At 41.9% G+C, this 7,612-nt stretch overlaps 1 long non-coding RNA gene across 1 annotated transcript; it reads left to right on the forward strand.

The window, feature by feature from the left end:
- The first annotated feature begins 5,009 nt into the window (after positions 1-5,009).
- On the forward strand, positions 5,010-6,695 carry LOC126162134 (uncharacterized). Its single transcript, XR_007535025.1, has 3 exons — positions 5,010-5,256; positions 6,381-6,531; positions 6,648-6,695. It is a non-coding gene; the product is annotated as an uncharacterized LOC126162134 (long non-coding RNA).
- The last annotated feature ends 917 nt before the right edge of the window (positions 6,696-7,612 follow it).

Genomic DNA, 7,612 nt, shown 5'->3' on the forward strand with positions numbered 1-7,612 from the left:
TGGCGTCATCGCGGTGAACACACATTAGAAGCGTGTATTCGTCATCGCCATAATGGCGTATCTCCCGGCGTGATGGTATGGGGTGCCATTGGTTACACGTCTCGGTCACCTCTTGTTCGCATTGACGGCACTTTGAACAGTGGACGTTACATTTCAGATGTGTTACGACCGGTGGCTCCACCCTTCATTCGATCCCTGTGAAACCCTACATTTCAGCAGGATAATGTACGACCGCATGCTGCAGGTCCTGTACGGGCCTTTCTGGATACAGAGTGTTCGACTGCTGCCCTGGCCAGCACATACTCCAGATCTCTCACCAATTGAAAACGTCTGGTCAATGCTGGCCGAGCAACTGACTCATCACAATACGCCAGGCACTACTCTTGATGAACTGTGGTATCGTGTTGAAGCTGTATGGGCAGCTGTACCTGTACACGCCATCCAAGCTCTGTTTGACTCAATGCCCAAGCGTATCAAGGCCGTTATTACGGCCAGAGGTGGTTGTTCTGGGTACTGATTTCTCAGGATCTATGCACCCAAATTGCGTGAAAATGTAATCACATGTCAGTTCTAGTATAATATATTTGTCCAATGAATACCCGTTTATCATCTGCATTTCTTCTTGGTGTAGCAATTTTAATGGCCAGTAGCGTATATCTTCGATGCGGTTACTCTTGAAACACCAAAAACTTCAGCTACCTTGGTTACAGAAACACCCACCACACGAGCACTAACAGTTTTCCCACATTCGAATGCACTGAGTTCCGACATAATGCGCTCACAACTACACACAACACTTTTCTGACCACTACTGAGACTTGCAACGTATTATCAGCAGTGCACGCCGGCCACTGTGGTCGAGCGCCATATTGTCTACAGTCTTCACAACCACCAACAAACAATATAATTTTTCTATTCCGAAATATGTTAGCAACCATATAGTTTCTCTGGGTCTTAACAGTGCAACATTTCGATAAACTCGATGTATTTTTACGTATATTATTTAACGTCTCATTTGTCTTTAATATAATACACACAACATTAAATATACATGATAAATACATTAAAGGCAAATGATACACTAAACCCTCTAAAGATGTGACGTACAAAGGGGCAATAAAACAGATTAGTAAAAAAAATGGTTAATGGCGCTATGCAGTTTACAAAATACGAACCACGTACTGAGCATCAAAACAATGAGCCCTTAACAGCCTTACTGGAATGGCTAAAAAAAATAGCCTATTGTTCTGTCAACATTTTGGTTCAAATTCAAATGGCTCTGAGCACTATGGGACTTAACATCTCAGGTCATCAGTTCCCTACAACTTAGAACTACTTAAACCTAACTAACCTAAGGACATCACACACATCCATGCCCGAGGCAGGATTCGAACCTGCGACCGTAGCGGTCGCGCGGTTCCAGACTGAAGCGTATAGAACCGCTCGGCTACCAACATTTTGAACGAGTTAGTAAATAATATGATCACCAACACAGATCCCCAAGTTAACTGAGTCTCAGTAAGATAAGCGGCCTGTAGTAATCCGAACGGACCCTCAAGAGAATTGTCCAGCTGGTGGTATTGGGATGTCATCTGTACTTCAGCAGATACCAGTATCTACATGACATTGCACGTGACTATCTTCCTAGTTCTTGACAGCATTGGTTTGCAGACTGACTCTGGACCAACGCATCAAACGGTGAATTTCTAACAGCTCAGCGGCCAGAAAACGAGTTAGAACCGTTGATGATTTCAGAGTGTCAGATAAGACCGGTCAAAACTGCTGAAGGCGCGGCTACGAACAAGGTTATCGCTCGCTGGACTACTTTTCACTGTGTAGTCAGCCACAGATGCTTCAGGTAGGAACAGTACAAAAGTTTATTCAGTGCTCACAATAACTTGTGTGTAGATATCGGTGATGAGGGGTGCGAGATAGACTTCGACCATTCAAAAATAAGTTAGACATAATAAAGGCAAAGAATTTCATTTATTGATAAGGCTCACTTTTGTAATGCCTTTATTGGAACATTTTAGTAAGCTAGCTTTTGCTTCAACTTACAGTGTTATTCACATAGCTAGTTGGGTAATTTTTCAGTATGTTTACCTTTCCTTGCACCCTGAAACAAGCGTTGTCTCTAACAAGACGTGTGGGAGCCATAGGGAACAGAGAATTCTTATTTCAGAACGGCTTTCCAGAATACAAGCAGCTGCAGGTGCAGGCATGCCAAAGTACTGTTCTACATCTTACCGAGCGAGGTGGCTCAGTGGCACCACACTGGACTCGCATTTAGGACGACGACGGTTCAAATACACTTCCGGCCATACAGATGTCAATTATCCCTGATTTCTCTACGTCGCTCCAGACTAAAGCCGGGATGGTTCCTTTGGAAAGACGGGCGGCCGATTTTTTTATCACCTCCTTTCGTAAGCCGAGCTTGTGTTCCGTCTCTAATGACCTCACTGACAACGGGACGTTAAACTCTTATCTTCCTTCCTCTATACCGTAGTATGACACGCACTTGTGTTTCTCCATATTGCCCATATAGCAGCAATATTCTTTCAATGACAGTAGGAAATTTTGCTCTGAGTGGGAAGTATTTTTCAGGCTGGGTTTACTTCGACATTTTCCCTAGGAGTAGTGATAGGGAACGCATTATCGTAACCAAGTTAGATACAAAGCCAACACCCACTACAGTACCCGATTAGCTCCGCAGATGATGAGAATTGAGAGAATGATGAGATAAAAGAAACTATTCAAATCGTTAGAGAGGAAGAAAATTTAATCGTTACTGGTGACTGGAAAATAGTAGGAGAACATGGACTGAGGAAAAAGGAACGAGAGATGATGCCGCCTCGTACAATTTTGCACAGAGAGCAATTTAATCATTACTGATGCTTGGTTTAAGAATCAGAAAGCGTGGTTGTATAGGTAGAAGAGACCTGGAGACCCGGTCGGTTTAAGATATGTTACATAATAGTAAGACAGAGTAACCGAAATCAGATTTCAAACTGCAAAACATTTCCAGTGGCGGATGTGGACTAACATAATAATTTATTTGTTATGAGCTGCAAATTAAAACTGACGAAGTTGCAAACAATATGAAATTAAGGAGATCGGAAAAGGACAAATTGAAAGACCACCGGTAGTGGAGAGTTGTAAAGAGAGCTGAAACAGAGGACGGAGACGATCGGGTGTCTTTGAGCGATAAAATAGTGAAAGCTCCAGAAGATCACACAGCCAAATACTAGGCTGAGTAGCAATCCTTGATAAGTAAGCAAAGAAGGAAAAGTTGAAAGACGTAAGGAATATGGAGAGGGTCTACTGAAGGAAAAAAACTTGAAGACAATATTACACTAAGAGAAGAGGACACAGATGAAGATGACATGAAAAATATGATGAGGTAAGAATTTACAGAACAGTGGAAGACCTAAGTTGAAGCGAGGCAGTAGAACACGACACTCCCTCAGAATTATTATTGAGACCTTTGCGAGAGCCAATTAGGATAAAACTATTCCACCTAGTGTGCAAGATGTCTGAGACTAGCGAAAAACTCTCAGACTTCAAGAAGAATGTTGTAATCTCAATTCCTGGGAAAGTATGTGCTGGCAGTTTAATAAGTCATAGTTGCAAAATAGTGAGACACATGATTTACAGAAAAAAGAAAAAAATGAATAAAGCTGACCTCGGGGAGAATCAATTTGGATTCCAGAGAAATGTAACGATATGTGAGGTAGATATTGACTCTATGACTTATCTTAAATGATAGGTTAAGGAAAGGCAAACCTACTTTTATAGCACTTGTAGACTTAGAGAAAGTTTTTAACGATGTTAACTGGAATAGTCTCTTCGAAATTCTGAAGATAGTGGGGGTAAAGTACAGGGAGCGAAAGGCGCGCATAGAAACCAGGCGGCATGAAAGAGGGGCATTCGTTGAGAAAGGAGCTAGATAAGGTTTTAGCCTATCCCTATGTTAAGCGAACTGTACATTGAGCAAGCAGTAAAAGAAACCAAGGACATATTTGCGGAGATGGTTGAAGTCCAGTAAGAAGAAATATAACTTTGAGTTTTGCTGATGACACAGTAATTCTGTCAGAGACAGCTAAAGGCTTGGAAGTTCAGTTGAACGGAAAAGAGTAATGGAATGTGGTCAAATTAAATTAGGCGATGCTGAAAAAATTATATTAGGAAATGAGACGCTGAAGGGTGTAGACACGTTTTGCGATTTGGTGGGCAAAAATCTGACAATAGACGAAGTAGAGGATATGAAATGCAAACTAGCAATTTAAAAAAAGAGGGAGAGAAATTTAGCCCTGTGCTACAGCGTCGCGGATGACAAGCAAAGAGGTCTTGCTATGAAAAAAAAAAAAAAAAAAAAAAAAAAGCATCCCAGACCACCACTCTGGGCTGTCGGGCCGATAGGTGGCGACAGTCAGGTTGGTATCCCACCACAAGGGGCAACAGTCATCTTGGTATCCCACCACTATCTGGGGCGTCTCCAGACACTTCTTCGCTGGTCATTGGGGTTCAGTTCGAAGTGGGACTCATCACTGAAGACATTTCTACCCAATTCTGAGAGACTCCAGGCCGAAGGCGTGTCTGGATAGACCCCGGACAGAGGTGGAAAACCAGTCTGACTGCCGCCCGCCATAAGGTCGACAACCAGAATTGACCCCTTTGGTTGTCATCCGCCGCATCCTTACAGCACAGTGGTATGTCGACGGTATTCTACTCCCCCTTTTGTTACTTTTTGTGGCAAGCCATCCTGGGCTTACATTTCAGCAAGACAATGTCCGCTGGCGCACGCTGAAAGATCTACTGCTTGTCTAAGGCTACGGCCACACTTGCGTTTTTTGAAGCTGGACGCTCAGCGTCAAAAGACGCCACAGTTATGGGCAGGCTGGAGAAGGCCGGTAGTGGTCACACACGGCGTCTTTTTCTGCCAACGTCCGACGGGGAGGCGCATCCTCAAGGTCAGACGCTAGTCGGATAAGCCGGGGCCCATTCCCTGCGTCAAAAGACGCTTCTCACATTGCGTTCCCACGTGAACTCAGTAGTAACTTTGCAGTGTGTCAACACAAAGTAGTGTGTGTGGTCAAGTGTTCCATTACAGTTTTTTCGATGTGTGCGATGGAAATGACATTCAAAATGCGGATTATAAAAACAGACAAAAAAGAAGAGACGGTTGGCTAGCTGTGACATCTAATGTTGTTGGCAAAGGTTGGAACAACATTGACAAAGTAACAAAAGAAGCCTTAGGTAAGTGTAGTAAAAACATTTAATTTGGGTAGTATAGAAGACCAAAAATGCAATAAAATATGAATTACATTTGTTAAATTAAGTACAAAAAGTCACCATATATGCACTTTATTGTATAATATTAGAGGTGTCTTGTTATGCCAGCACTTTTTCACTCAGCAATGTTTGCGTATCGGTTTTGCCAGGGTACCGAACCTGCGGTAGAACAAATAGTCAGCAAACTGATCTCTCGTGTGTGTACCTTTCACGGCCCCTCTTGTCCCCTGGGCCGGAATGCTGTCCAAAGGACATGATAACGTGTCTTCATAGTCGTACCTCTCGTTTTCCCTCACAAAGTTGTGCAGTACACAAGTGGCTTTAACAATGATGCCAACCAAATCGATACTGACGTCAATCGGACGGTGGAGTGTACGCCAATTATTGGCTAAAATACCTAATGCGCATTCCACGTACTGCCTGGCACTCGATAAACGGTAGTTAAAAATTCTTTTAATGTTAGTCATGTCCTTACCGGGGTATGGTCTCAGAAGGTTTTCACACAGAGCAAAGGCTTCATCTGCCAGAAACACATATGGCAGTAATCGACCAGATGTATCGTTTGGTAAGGGGGCTGGTGGTGGTAATGGTAAATTGTTCGAATAAAGTTTCTTGCCAAAATTAGTACTTTTCACGATGTTTGAATCTCCCTCGTGTCCAAGGGTCCCAACTTCTATATATCTGAAGCAGTTATTTGCGTCAGCTACTGCCATTAAAACTATTCAAAAATATTTCTTGTAGTTAAAGTATTCATTACTCCATCCCCACGGATTGATCACGCTAATATGCTTACCATCAGTACATCTCACGCAATGTGGAAAATTGGCTTTTTTTTCCAACTGTAAGTTAATATTCAACCAATCTTCAGCAGTTAATTGTTTCATTTATTGGCCTTTCATTGTTTCCCAGATTGCTGAGCATGTCTCCCGAATAATCTTTGAAATTTTTGAACGTCCAAGTAGAAACTGGACGTGTAGAGATCTGATGGAATTGCCAGTTGCGAGATACCTACAATGAAACATTGATAATGGGTTAAAAGTAGAATATTTATATTAAGTGTTTTTTATTTATTATTTTTTTTGGGGAAGGATGAGCAAAAAAGTGGAAGAGCATTAAGGATTGCTACTACAAAAATGTGAAAATGCACGATCGCAAAAGTGGAGATTCATCAAAATCCAGGAAACATTACATTAATCACCAACGGTTATCATTTCTCCAATCTTTTTGTGTAGAATGAGAGTGAGTATTCCATATTTATAATGTTCGTACATTTTTAAATTCCAGCCTGAGCCATGCATGGCCACAAATTATAAAATTTTACTGTGGATAATTACAATTTTCTCTTTTTACCACAGGACATCTGCGAATATGGCTGTCATTCTAACAGAAAGTACGCAAGACGCACAGCAAGAAGCAAGCATGAACACTGGAAATACGACGTACTAATCCTAGTCTCCCCCCTGCTCGCACAGCGCAAAGGGAGAAAGAAAGTCCTTTTCCGAAGAAACGAAAAGAGGACGAGTTTGAAAAAAAGTTGTTGGGCCTTTTGGAAACGAGTTTGCAACAATCACATACAAAGGAACCTAGAACTAATAATCCAGATTAAATGTTCTTACTTTCGCAAATGCCCCTTATTAAGAACTTAAGCCCAGCTGACAAGATGGATTTTCAATTGAAATATTTACAATTGGTTCAGTCCTACACACATGCACAGCCGTCCAGAATTACATCTGAAAGTGACGAACAATCATCTCAGTCCACAAGCAGCTCACCTACAATGATCTTCGAGGAATCCTGTCCTTTCATGCATTGTAAACAAATAATACAATAAGTAATAAAACTTCGCTTACCGCAGAGAGTAATGATAGTTTTTCTTCAGCCCTTATACAATCACATAGTCGAGTGTTTCTTCCAGCAATAGCCTTCGACGCATTAGACAGCAGAGTTTTGTTTGACTTAATAGACATCCTGTAGTACTCAAAACAACTTTTCAGGGTTTTCTTCAAGTTTGTTGTGTAGCAGATTGAGTGTTCCCCTCTATGATCTGTCAATTATTGGATAAGTCCAAAAACGTCTTTTTTGGTCTACGTCGTCTCCGTCGAATCAGTAACAATGCAGCACATACTACGGTTGCAGATTGTTTACTTAATACATTCATTTCTCAATGCTGTGATGTCACCCAGGCAGGTCTGGAACGCTCTTGACAAGGGAGCCTCCCCATCGCACCCTACTCAGGTTTAGTCATAAGTTGGCACAGTGGATAGGCCTTGAAAAACTTGTGTGGAACTATGAAAAAAATAAGCAAAATATACATACTGAG

Source organism: Schistocerca cancellata, chromosome 1, assembly GCF_023864275.1.
Source record: "Schistocerca cancellata isolate TAMUIC-IGC-003103 chromosome 1, iqSchCanc2.1, whole genome shotgun sequence".
In the NCBI taxonomy this organism is placed as follows: domain Eukaryota; kingdom Metazoa; phylum Arthropoda; class Insecta; order Orthoptera; family Acrididae; genus Schistocerca; species Schistocerca cancellata.